The sequence below is a fragment of the Silene latifolia genome, chromosome 7 (genome assembly GCF_048544455.1).
Source record: "Silene latifolia isolate original U9 population chromosome 7, ASM4854445v1, whole genome shotgun sequence".
NCBI lineage: Eukaryota > Viridiplantae > Streptophyta > Magnoliopsida > Caryophyllales > Caryophyllaceae > Silene > Silene latifolia.
This window is the reverse complement of record NC_133532.1, coordinates 73,856,844-73,871,596: the sequence shown is the minus strand read 5'-3', so window position 1 is coordinate 73,871,596 and position 14,753 is coordinate 73,856,844. Positions and strand designations below refer to the sequence as shown.

General features: G+C 37.3%; 1 pseudogene; it reads left to right on the top strand.

The window, feature by feature from the left end:
* LOC141590235 (uncharacterized) overlaps nt 1-1,497 on the top strand; it is a 34,839-nt pseudogene extending 33,342 nt beyond the window's left edge.
* The last annotated feature ends 13,256 nt before the right edge of the window (nt 1,498-14,753 follow it).

The window sequence follows — 14,753 nt, the reverse complement described above, 5'->3', positions numbered from 1 at the left end:
CAAAATGGGTTGAAGGGTTCAATCCGTGGGACACCCTGATTCTCGAATATTTGGAATGTGTAATGTACTAATGTGGAAGTTCAATCCTTGGGACACTTTCATTTATGCATAGATTTGTTTGCTTTGTTGTTTTATTGGAAACAAGGGATACACTTAAATGGGGGAGGAATGTTGGTGATTTTAATCACTAGTCATTTAAGTGTATTCGGGTTTTCAGACCGAAATCGGTATGAGCTTGTGATTGATATAATGTGAGTTAGGGGGTGCGGAGTGCACACTCATATAATCGAAATTATCGAGTTCATGGTTAAATGGATATAATTATGATAAATGATATTTATCTTGATAGGCGGTTATATGGTTGGATTTGGTATGAAAACCAACATGCTTATCCTATTAACAATCTTGTGTTACATACATTCTATGTATATATAAGGGAAGAGTTAGAATAATTCATACTAACAAATTAAAATTTCAGATTTTTGAAAGACAAAGCAAGATTGATAAAACTTCATTAAGTAATCTCTTTATCTTTGCCTAGATGAAGAGGGCCTCAACCGTCTTATCCTACAAGGGATTTCGTGTAACCCAAGGCATGAAATAGGGTCGAAATACTCTTAAGGAAAGCGTGCTCTTCGTGATTCGGTTGATATCCAAGTTTACGATCATTATCACTGTTACCCTATGCAAATTTTACCAACACAGAAGACCATTGAAGACTATCATGGTAGAACTCCGATGGACTTACTGGGCGAGCTTTGTAAAGAAAATGACGAATGGGTATGTTTGAACAATGCAGTTTCAATGATTACACACAAAGCTTTGTAATAAAATGACAATGTTTGAAACAACTTGTAGGATAAAATGTGCAAGCAAATCAAATTGAACCCAGACTTGAAAACATCATATATCCAGCTAGGGACAAATTTAGATCAAATAAGAAATACCCTCTCTATTGTTGCTGCGCTTTTAGAAACCATTACATTCGCGGCAGGATTCACTCTTCCCGGTGGCCTTAACAGTGACACGGGGGAAGCCCTTCTTGCAACAAAAGCAAGTTTCTTAATATTTTTATTGGCGGATGTATATGCAATGTGTACTTCCATTTTTGTCCTTTTCTCCTTGATTTGGTCTATGGTTTCAGAAACTGACATGGCTCGGTTATTGGTCGATAGAAGTGTGTTCTTACTAATGCAGTCCTTATATGGCACCTTATTGTCTTTTATAGCTGGTATCTACACTGTAATAGAGCACAGTTCCTTATGGTCGGCCATACTTATTTTGGTCATGTGTTCGATCATTGGAATCTCGGCAAATCGGACCATTTTGCATAAGGTGATTTCCATGTTAGTTCCTGCAGCGGACAGAGAAAAGCAACATCAAACGCAGATGCTCGAAGAGGTAAGTATATCTAACAAGAATCGTTTAAATTACCTTATGGCTTGTTATTTTTCCATTTTACAAACAGACAAACGCAAGAATTACTCTCTTAAATAGTTAGTTAAATATATATTTTTCTGAAAGTCAGTGGAGATGATATTTTTTTTCCATTTGAAGGAACTGCTGGAGATAACAATTGAGGGTGTGTTTGGATTGAAGAATTTAGAGGGAAAAGAAAGGGAAGGAGAGTAGGGGTTTTTAAATCTCTTGTTTGGATAGCAAATAAAGGAGGAGAGAAATGGAGGGGGAGAGATTTGGAGGGATCCATTTTCCCTCCTCAAAGCCAAATCAAAATCTATCCACAATAGGCAAGATTTGAAAGGAATTGTATCCAAACACCCACACCCCATTTGCCCTCCCCTTCCCTTACCTCCCTCTCCCTTCCCTCCTTTCCCCTCCCCTCACTTTCTCTCCACTTTTGCTATCCAAACACACCCTGAAAGATGATGAGAAGAAAATCAAGGAGTATAAACTGATGATAGGTAACCATCTTTTTCAAGTTTTACGTTTCATCGATCTTATTTTATATTGATGATAAGTAGAATTTACTAGTAAACACTAAGGGTGTGTTTGGATTGAGAGAATTGAAGGGAAGGGAAGGGGAGGGAAAGGGAGGGGTTCAGTTTCCATTGTTTGGTTACAATATATGGAAGGAGGGAAATGGGAGTGGAGGGAAATGGGAGGATTCAATTTCCCTCCTTTAGACCAAACTAGAATCTTTCCATCATTGGCAAGATTTGGAAGGAAAACTCTCTCTTGACTCTTACTTTAAGAATGATATGGCCAAATACTCCTGCAATATGGTTTCACTCTCTCCATCCTCCAATGCACTGAAATCACCTTCTTCCTCCTTTTTCCTCTACTTTATTTTTGCTATTTAAACAACTCCCCTTCATTTCCCCTCCCTTTCCTTTCCTTCCCTTTCCCTTCCCTCCATCCTCCTCTCCTCCCTTTCCCTCCCTTTCCCTATCCAAACACACCCTAAATCTCTTAATTTTCCGTTTTACGTACGATTACATCATTCGTAATATAAACTGATTGGGAAGAAGTCTAGTTATATTATCGTCTTGGAACACTTTGTGCAGGTGGTTGTTAAGTCAAGTTGATTCAGATTTCAAGTGATGGTTACGAGTTATATTAAATAAAGCAAACTTGTACAGAATCATTTCGTTTCAAATTTCTTTAGCCTTCAAACTGGATCGTTTTTTATGGTATTTTCGCCACCATGACTATGAATTATACTCCCTCCGTCCCAGTCAATTGTTGTCCTTTGTTTTGCCACAAAGACCAAGGAAATAGTAGATGACCAATAACTAAATGACAAGTGGACAAATTGAATGAGAATGATCAAATTACTCATCAAGTTCATTCTTAAAATAGAAAGGACAACAAATGACCGAGACACCCAAAAATGAAAAAGGACAACAAATGACCGGGACAGAGGGAGTAATGAAACTTCATGTTTCAATTTATTGAATATTATTTGGTACTTCATTTACAAAAGTTAAGTTACAATTGTTATATTGGGTTTTTCTATTGATGAGGGTAGAGGTCGTCGTACCCAACCAAACAAAATCTCAACTACTCAACTAGTTAAGGGTTAATCGAGTTCAAACCCCAAGGAGCTAGATTACATACTGAATCTGTTTTTAAGGTATTTTCGCCACCATGAGTCCATGACTATGAATTATAAAGAAATTTTCATGTTTTAAATTATTCAATATTGCTTGGTACTTCATTTACAAAACTTACAACAGCTTGTAACTATCCGTCTTCAGTTTTTAACTATTCGTCTTCAGCTTGTGACGGATAGTGACCATCTTCAATGAGAATTTGTAAACTTACAAATGTTATTCATATTGATTTTTACTATCCTATGTCCAATGTCCGCATGATAATGTGGATAATTACTCGGTATTTGGCGACCAATCCTGAGATGAGTTGTACCCCTACATAGTGAAAGAATTTTATGAGTAACGACCGCATACGGGTAAATATTTTTTTAATTTTTTTTTCTAACGAAGCGAACTTAGTCATATTACAATAGAAAGGACGGAGGATTCAAACTTGAGAGCGATCCACAATTTCTCTGTCTTAACCATTAGACTAAAACCTCTTTAATAATTGTTGCATAATTTATAACCGTCTTAATTTATACTCGCTCCATTCAACTCCACATGGCCCTTTTCTATTTTACGCACTATTCACAAGTGAGCGTTCACTATCAATTTTCTCTCAATACGTAAGTGAAAATATATTCGTGTAAGATCTTGTTTGATTCATCTTTACGAGTACATTAAAAATATCTAACTTTTATAATTTTTGCAAATACGTAGCTAACGATATTTACCGCGTAAAACACGCGTTGTCAAACGTGATAAAAGAAAAGAGCCTTGTGGAGTTGAATGGAGGGAGTACATCTTTTATTTTTAAATTATCTTTTCATTTATTTTTTGATTAATTGATAGGAATACTCTGAACTATGAGTGTGTTGCTCAAAATACTCTAAACTATGTTTTAACTACCAATAAAACCAACAATTATACTCATTCGCTTTGAATAAAATTGACGTCTCTCGAACCTGTTGTAGCAGGTTATTTTAGTTTGGGACCACTCTTATCCCTAACATACTTCATCTTCTTCCAACAAACCTAGAATACACACATGGAGGATATCCAAAGGAAGAATCAAGTCATCTGAATTGAAAACGAAGACCAAAATTAGGAATGCCAATGATCATCTACACTCCTAGCCAGTCAATTTACAGAATTTTGTTGCATACATCACTTTTGCCAAGATTTCACAGTACCAGAGCCTATAATCTACCATAATCTACAAACTACCAGAACCCATATCTGAACCCATATCTTAATAAATTTCATTCATGTGAAAACCATATTAACCCAGAAAATTTGCGCTAAATTCAGACCTACATGTTATCAAATGTGAATTCAATTGAAATTTGATTAAAAATTGAGCAAACTAACCACTGAAATTTGATTAAAAATTGAGCAAATTTACCCAATTAACAATGGCTAGAACGAAGAACGCACTGAAATTTGATTAAAAATTGAGCAAACAGCTAACCACTGATTTTTCTAAGATGTATAACGCACAAACTTGTAATTTTTCCTACCCGTTTAATCATATCTTACTTGGATCAAAGATGGTGATGAACCTTCCATTCAAGCAAAAACAATAAAAGCCCCAATTTTTTATCAGGAAAAAAAAAAGAAACAAGAGAACCAATCAATTAATTAGACATACTAAAAGAATAGAAGATGAATTTAGGAAGTGAGCAATGAGATGTACCAAAAAAAAAAAGAAGTGAAAAATGAGGAATAATGGTAAGATCTATCAATGGCGTCTTGGAGTGGTTGATGTGGAGATTAGGGGAGAAAGGTAATTTACAGGAGAAAAAAAGAAGAGAACAGGTTAAAGGAGGTTTAAAAGGGAAGGTGACCTGCTTGTTAGGTCACCAGTCAGCTTGTTATAATATAAACGAATAGGTATACTTGTTTGGTTTATTGGTAGTTAAAACATAGGTCAGAGTATTCTGAGCGGTACAACGATATTTTAGAGTATTCCTATCAATTAATCCTTTATTTTTTGAATGTCAAAGTTTTCGAGCTTTGACCGTAAATATGTTGAATAATAAAAAAAACTTAACTTTATAAAAATAATTTTTTTACGCTTATTATCAAAGTATCTTTTGCAAAATATTTAGGCAACTTAGAGGCGGTGTTACTACCGTCCTAATACGAACCCAGGGGCCAGGAGGGAAGTATTAGGCAACTTAGAGGCGTTTCCTCCTAACAAACTTACCCCTTGACAACTAGTTGACCGAATTAAAATGATAACTACAAATGCTAGTGGTTGAGTTGTGCTCTAGGCTTCTAACGTATTGAGTAAAACCGTAGTAATCTATCTAGCTTGTTATTGTTTTTTAGCATTTGCATTAATTAATTCTATTTACTTGTCAACTAGTCTAGTTTAATTAGATAATCAACCATCCAATTATCATCGACTTAGCTAAACAATTGGAACTAAAAGGATTGGTAGTCAACTTATTCCTTGCGGGTCAACCCTCATCTAGTGCAACCAAACTTATTCACTTCCAAGGAAATTAAAACCCTATCAATGTATTAGTAAAAGAAAAACTTTGACATGATGTTTATTTTGTAAGTACGGTGATGAAATTTAATCATTAATCGTTCAGCTAGTGGTTTGAAGCAATGGTTTTTTAAATTGGAAAATTTAATAGGAATAATCCATCCCATAACTGATATTCTTACATTAATTCATACTTTAAAAAAATCCACAATAAACCCAACTTTAACCCCCTCATATATACCTGACTAAACTAGCCTCATTTTCTACCTATTGTTCCCGGTCAAACGTGATTTGGGGGCTATTGGTTCTTATATATGTGGGAAATAATCTGTATACTTCCCTTATTATTAAGGATTATAACGAATTTATTGTGATGATAACTAGTCATAAAATTAATTACATAAACAAAAAGAGAGAATATGAAATCAACCTTCGGTCCTAGCAAAATCGGCCTAAGAACAATATCGCAATGATATTCACCTATCAGTTGCACCCAAGATGATATATGAGATATGCCCTTTGCTTCTTTCTAGAATCGATCCCTAATTAACTGATTAATTTTAGGGTTTTTTTTGTGTTTTTCTTTGATGAGAGGAGGCTAGGTCAAAAGAGAATTAGGTAAAAGAATGAATAAGAGAGAAAAATAAAACCCCCTTATTCTCCTCTTGTAACCGTGTAAAGGAGTAATTAGGGGAAGATTTTTTCTTCCTCTTTTTACTCTTTTCGGTTTACCCACCTACCCAAAATAAGGAGATTAAATCTTCTTATTTTGGTAGTATACAATATGTATATAAAGTGTATAATTATATTGTCATTTATTTATTCCGTATTAATCAGTCCACACACAACAGCTTGCAGTCAACTTATTAATGTCGGTCCGTAATAGTTTATTATGACAATATCGTATAATATATACTTTAATTATAAATATCGCATATTTATAATTAGCTAATTAAATATAACCGATTACATTTAATTACGAATTGACAGTTAATTCGTCTCAGCTAATATTATTTAATCGGCATTAAATAATCGTTTCATCAACACATTGACTAACTGTTTAGTCATATAAAGCATCAATGTGATTACATTTCCATAACCACATCTCTCAAACACATCCTTTAGGTGTGACTTTTAGGGACCAGTTGATCACCGCCATCTGTATGATAATAACGTCAAACTTTCTAGCAGGCCAACCGTTATTAGGTAATCGTTAATCAACTGATAAAATACGAAGTATACCCTTGTGAACCTATAAGAGATTTATAAATGTTATCACACTAATTTGTGGAGGACACAAGCTCCAACAAACTCACACTTGTCCTCACAAGTGTATGTGCGATAACCGATTCTCATATCCTAAAATTTCTCCCACTCAATGTAAAACAATTTGCAAAATCCGTATTCACAAAGGTCGTATTTTACAAGTGATCAATATCAAGAGTGGTTTCCCCGACTAGAGAGTAACTTAACAGATAAACGAATCATCATTCGAGCATGGCCAAGCAATTCAGTTACAACTCCTCGAGTAGCCTTGAGAAATAACTATACCTGATAAAGGTTGGATATTTTCCTCAACTCGAATCCTGCAGATGTAAGCACAGTATGAAATTACCCAGAAAAAATCTACATAGCCTCCAGTTACGGCAGACCGTGAGAAAGAAACCAAAGTCACCCAAAAACCGCCTTAATCTCAAGAGACAGTCGATAGTCAAAAGAATCGACTCTAGGAACACAATGGATGTCCTATCCACGACCTGGCACCGAATGTTTTAAACATTTAGGACTCCATTATGTTGTCACAAAAAATTTGTCCTACGAGGTATCGTTATAAGCTCGCATCTGTGATCGATCAGTCAACCGTTTGACTTATGGCTCATTGAACCCACCATCAATCGACTGCACAATATAATAGCCAGAGTTATCAGCTCATATGGGCGATTACGGACCAAAACAAACTATAATGTAATTCAGTTCACTTTGTGGCGTTCAATGTTGTCAGTACAATCCACATGAAAAATAAAATATTGTATTAAAACGATGAAGTTATAAATAGTATATGAAAAAGATAATGTATCAAATCCATAATCAACTACTACAACTCAGTAACACGTTTAATTCCCATGGAAATAACATGCCCTTTATGCTTATCATAATTCAACGGTTTAGTGAGAGGGTCCGCGATGTTATCATCCGAAGCTATCTTGTCAATCACTATCTCTTCTTGCTCCACGCAATCACGGATCAGGTGAGCTTTCCGATGTACATGTCTAGATTTGTTGCTAGACTTAGGCTCCTTAGCCTGGAAGATGGCACCTCTATTGTCACAATAGATGGTGATCGGGTCATTCGAACTAGGAACTATTGTAAGTCCTTGTAAGAATTGACGCATCCATATAGCTTCCTTAGCTGCTTCCGAAGAGGCATAGTACTCGGATTCAGTGGTATAATATGCTACAACACTCTGTTTGGAACTCTTCCAGCTGACCGCAGCACCATTAAGAGTGAAGACGAACCCGGACTGAGATTTTGAATCATCTCGATCCGTTTGGAAGCTAGCATCTGCGTAACCGATTGCTCATAGCTTAGTATCGCCTCCATAAGTCAATACCCTATCCTTAGTTCTCCGTAGGTACTTGAGGATGATTTTAACAGCTATCCAGTGTGTTTCACCTGGATTCTTTTGGTACCGACTCGTCATACTCAATGCATATGCCACGTCTGGACGTGTGCATATCATGGAATACATGATTGATCCTATTGCAGATGCATAAGGAACACGACTCATGCGCTCAATCCCTTCAGGCGTCGTGGGTGACCGAGACTTGCTCAACTGCATCCCAGACGTCATTGGAAGGTTTCCCTTCTTGGAGTTGGTCATGCTGAACCTTTCAAGAATCTTATCCAAATAAGACTCCTGACTAAGTGATAACATCCGTCGTGATCTATCTCGGTAGATACGGATTCCCAATATGCGTTGTGCCTCACCCAGATCTTTCATCTGGAAATGGTTCTTCAACCATTCTTTAACATAAGATAGGAGAGGAATGTCATTCCCAATCAAGAGTATGTCATCGACATACAATATCAAGAATACAATCTTTCTCCCACTCGACTTGATATATAAGCATGGTTCCTCGACCGATCGAGTGAAACCATACTTTTTTATCACCTGGTCGAAACGATGATTCCAACTCCGAGAAGCTTGCTTAAGTCCATAAATAGAACGCTTAAGCTTGCATACTTTCTTATGATGTTCAGGATCTATGAAACCTTCGAGTTGCACCATGTACAACTCTTCCTCCAAATAACCGTTTAAGGAGGCGGTTTTCACATCCATTTGCCAAATTTCATAGTCATGAAATGCGGTAATCGCTAAGATTATCCGAATGGAACGTAGCATGACTACAGGTGCAAAAATTTCATCATAATGCAATCCGTGCACTTGAGTGAAACCTTTTGCCACTAGTCGTGCCTTATAGGTATCTGGTTGCGCGTCTACATAACGCTTTATTTTGTAAAGCCATTTACACTGTAGAGGTTTTACCTTATTAGGTAAATCAACAGGATCCCATACGTCATTCTCATACATGGAGTCCATCTCGGATTGCATGGCTTCGAGCCATAGCTTTGAGTCGGAACAAGCCATAACACCTTTATAAGTAGCGAGTTCATTACTCTCTAGGAGTAAAACGTCATTTTCCTCGACCATACCAATGTATCTGTCCGGAGGATTAGATACTCTACCCGACCTCCTAGGTTCCTCAGGAATATTAACCGTATCATCAGTTGGAGGAACAACTTCCTCCATCTGTTCCTCGGTTGTTGGTTCTGGAATCTCCGACAGCTCGAAGGTTCTATTACTTGTCTTGTCTCGATGTTCGGTAGGCGAATAGAAGTAATGACCAAACGTTCCTTTTGGATAACCAATAAAGTATGTCTTGACCGATCGTGGGCCGAGCTTATCCTCGTGTCTCCACTTGACATAAGCCTCGCAGCCCCAAACCCGAATAAAGGACAAGTTAGGGACCGTTCCCTTCCACATTTCATATGGAGTCTTGTCGACAGCTTTAGTCGGACTTTGGTTAAGTATAAGAGCAGCTGACAAAAGAGCAAAGGCCCATAATGAATCAGGCACTATCGTGTGACTCATCATGGATCGAACCATATCAAGTAAGGTTCGATTTCTCCGTTCGGACACACCATTTAATTGAGGTGTTCCAGGTGGAGTTAATCGCAAAACGATTCCCACATCTTTAAGGTGTTGATCAAACTCATTTGAAAGATATTCGCCACCCCGATCTGAACGGAGTGCTTTAACCTTTCTACCCAGTTGGTTCTCAACCCTGTTCTGTTATTCCTTGAATTTCTCAAAGGACTCACTTTTATGCTTCATTAAGTAGACATATCCGTATCTACTCAAATCGTCCGTGAAAGTGATAAAATATTGTGGACAACGCCCGCGGGAACTGCGTCCGCGGGATCCACACTAGGCATTATCGACTCGAGGTTCCTTCGAATCGAATTAAGACAAATTAGAGTCGCCACCAAGTTTTTTGGGAACTTGGAACCGTTCAAGTCAACTTTACACCTTTCGTCGAAAAGCATAAAGCCAATCGACTACGAGTGATTAAAGATAAAGACTTGTACCCTATATCACTCGATTTGAATGACTCTCGTAATCCAATGGTATTTAGACGGATCCACAAACCATAGATCTTGAGTAAGGGGTGAGGGTACGTGTTAGGAAGCCTATAAGGACACCTAACCCCGCCCGTCGATAACGGCCTCTACTAAGTCAAGTATCGGATTTCAAACAAGGTCGTAGCTACTGCGATATATGATATGCAAGCATCGTTTTAAAACCCTAGCATGTGAGGTTTCTGTGTCGATTTAGATGCAACTAAACTAACTTTGTCAAAGTTGTAATTTAGCATGTGGGTTGATTGATCTAACAACATACAAAACAAGACAAACAAGGCTTAAGAGGAATGGGGGAGCCGTTGGGATCTATCCTATTACAACCCAGGCATTTCATGCCGACACAACGAGAAATAAATTACAACTCGATCTAATTACAACAACTATCGAAATTATTTTGACTCAATTAAAATAAAACCTATATACATGATACAAAATTACAATACAAACTAACAAAAAACAACTTAAACTATTATGACTTAACAAATAAAATAAATGTAAACAAAAAGGCTAAAACTAAGTTAGATTGATTAATGATGTTAGCCGATTTATTAATTAGTAAACAAATTAGACTAGAATTAAACTAATTAAATTAAATTAAACAAATACAAAGGTTTGAAATAAATTAGGTACAACTTATTGATTAAATTGAACCCAACTCATTAAAATTATTCACCAATCCATATTTATTAAAATAGGATTAGTAAACAATTAAAGAAACAAAAGAAGAAAAGAAATCAAAACTAGCAGACCCGTGCAGTGCACGGATCAGAAGTCAGAACAGACCCGTGCAGTCCACGGATCAGAAGTCAGAACAGACCCGTGCAGTGCACGGTTTTTGTAGAAAACAAAGTTAATAGCGTATCAATTTCGAAATCAGCAAAACAAATTACGGAAAAATTCACTAAATTAAATTTACATATTTTGAACCCTAAAAAATAATAAAAACAAAATTTACAATATTAGAAACAAGTAAAACAAATTAAAGGTTAATTAATTATAAATTAAATTAAATAATTACAGGTTAAAAACAATTCTAATTTGTCAACGAGTGCAAATGGAAAGGTGTTAAGCACGCACTTCCATGCTAGCGAGAAAATTAGTGAATGGGAAGATGAATTCAATTAAAAATTAGAAGATTGCAAATTTCATTTACAATAATGTTATTTTACTCCTAAGATGCCTAATGAATTAACGAACTAAATTGAGGCGTTAAATTAGTTGAAAGAATTGTGTAAAGGTGGCCTACTATTACGATGAATGAAAAGATCAAAGTTAAAACAAAGGTACAAATAACATACTACGTCAATTAGATTGATTTAATTCTGTCCGATTCCAAATACGAGGATATGTAAATGAGAAGGGGATACGACCGACCAATCTGGCGGATTTCTTTCCCAACTCAAGTCAACGCTGGTATTCGGAATGGCACTTTAACTCATACTCATACTATACTAATGTTTCATAGTTAACGATGTTAGACGATGTATAATATATAAAATAAGCGATAGAAAAACAAATAAAAATAACGAAATAAAAAGGGAAAGAAGGAGGATTTGATGCACCCTCAACCTACATGTATCGTTGACACCGTCTTGGGTCGTAATCGATCGTAGATTTTATCTCGAGGGGCCGTCGTCGACGAAGACAATTGAAATTGAATTTTGAAATCACGAAACAAACACGTTCAAAAGCCAGACTTGAGCAGCGATTTTCAATCACTCACCACGACTTCGTTTCTCAACGATTTTTCAATCTGAAAGATGTTTTGGAAACTAGAAAGACTGAATTTTGAGAATATGGAAATAAACCAGAAGTTTTAATAGGATTTGTGCACGAGAATCAAGGCCAAAGACCACGACAGAAACTCAAAAACAAGATTTGTGTCCCTGTTTTCAAGCGGCTGTCACGGCTTTAGTTTAGGGTTTTTTGGATGATTGATGGTTGTTATTTGCAGTATGATGTGGGGAGAACTTAGAGGATTGAATGTATGGCAGAGGGGAGGTATTTATAGGGAGTTAAAGTAGGGTTTCGAAGGGTGAACAACAGCTTGTGGCTGTTTCGCATAGCTGCTGTCCAGCAGCTATTTTGAGGGTTTAGGGTGTGTTTTCTTGGTGGGCAAGGCATGGTAATATGGTTAGAATATTTAGGTGTGGATGGGTGGTCATGGGCACGGGTTTGGTAGCCGTTTGGAGTGGGTTTGGAAGTGTTTGATTGGGCTCGGGTTTGGAGAACGAAAACAGGGGGGCTGCTTGTTGTGTGAGGTTTGTGAAGGAGTTTGGATGTGGGTTGCATGGGAAATGGCTTGGAATTATAGCTTGATATGTGGGCTAGGTGTGAGGTGAGATATGGGTCGCATTGGAGTCGAATACGGGGCAGTTTTAGTGTCGGGTTTGGGGCTGCAAAACAGAGCAGCGAAGGTGGTGTTGGGCTGTTTGGGACGTGATTTGTGAGGGCTAAGCCAGGGTTTTATGGTGGGTTTTGGCTGGGATTTGAATACGGGTTGGAGGAGAGGGGATTGGGCCGAAAGTGCGTCGAAAATCAAGCCCAAATCAAGTAGAAAACGAGCTCAAAAATCGCGTATAAAACCATCGTAAAAATCGAGTTCTTCAAATACGGTTTATAAACGATATAAATTGATTTTTCAAATCAAATAACTAAAGAATAATTTTTCAAATCAAAAATATATTTTATTTTCAATAAAATAAATTTAAGAAAATAAATTCAAATTAAAACAATAAAATGAATTCACTTTAAAAAAACATTTAATTTAAATATCATTTAAATTAATAAAATACTTCGTCGACAACGCTCATTCTACATCGTAAAACGAGCCCAAATAATGACAATGACAACTAAAGAATACATGTGTCCTATCATCATCGGGTGTTTGTCGGGTTCTCTATAAATTCCAATATCAACGGATACGGGTATCTACAAATATCTATAGCCATCTCTAGCGGTAATTGACATAGGTCCACAAACATCAGTATGTATGAGTCCTAATAGGTCACTAGCGCGCATTCCAACATATTTGAATGAAATTCGATTCATTTTGCCAATGAGACATGATTCACACGTGCCATATGTAGAAAAATCGAATGCGGGAATGGTCCCATTATCGACGAGTTTCTTTACATGTTTCTCATTTATGTGTCCCATTCGGCAATGCCATAGATAGGTTTGATCTTTGTCACCAACCTTTAATTTCTTATTATTCACGTGTAATATTTCCGTGGTTTGATCTAAGATGTAAATTCCATTCATGGAAACTGCTTTGCCATAAATCATTTCATTGAAAGAGAAAATACAGCTATTATCCTTTATTAAAAATGAAAACCGTCCTTATCAAGTGAAATGAAATAATGTTCTTAGACAAACTGGGTACATAGTAACAATTATTTAAAAATAACTCAAAACCACTAGGGAGTTGGATTACATATGTTCCCTTCGAGACAGCATCAACTCTAGCTCCATTCCCGACTCGCAGGTCCACATCACCCTTTCCGAGAGGTGTGATGTTTCTTAGGCCCTGCAAATGATTACACAGATGAGAACCACAACCAGTATCAAGTACCCAAGTTCCGAAACTTGCATGGTTAATCTCAATCATATCAATATAAGATGACATACCAACAGGAACGACGCGGCCTGCTTTTATGTCCTCACGGTACACGGGACAGTTCCTCCTCCAATGTCCAGTCTTGTGACAATGGTGGCACTCAATGTCACCGCCCTTGCTCTTTGCCTTGCCCTGTGAGCCACTAGTCTCACCAGGCCCACTCTTACCGTTTCCTGGCTTTTTAAACTTTGGCTTACCTACAGTTAGGTCGCCTGGAGCTTTGCCCTTACCTTTATTCTTGTTGGAAATCGTGAGACCATCATGCTTCATGCTCCCACTCAATTTCATATCCTTCTCGGTCTGTACGAGAAGTGAGTGTACCTCATGAGGACTTTTCTTTAAGTCATTCATGTAGTAGTTCGCCCTGAAAAGGGCAAAACCATCATGAAGAGAATGAAGCATTCGGTCAATGACAATGCTCTCACTGATTTTGCAATCAAGTGTCTCCAATTTCTCGACATTCTCAATCATGTTAAGAATGTGTGGGCTAACCGGTTGACCCTTTTGGAGTTTCGCATCAAAGAAGCGACAGGTATGCTCATAAGTAACGATTCTCGGTGCTTTTGAGAACTCGTTAGTGAGCGTGGTGAAAATCTTGTTTGCACCTTGGGCAATGAAGCGTCTCTGCAAATTGGTTTTCATTGCAAAGATGAGTACGTTCTTTATCGCACCCGCTTCCATGACGAAATCACTATAAGCAAGTGACTCGTTAACTCCCGCATTGGGGCCTGGGTTTACCGGTATTGGCTCAGTTAAGTACTTGAGCTTACCGTCGAATGGCAAAGATTCCGTAGTGTCGCCTCCCAGCCCGCAAAGTTGGACCCATCATTCTTCAGTCGTGTGAACTGATTCATGTTGTCCATAAAAACATTAAGCC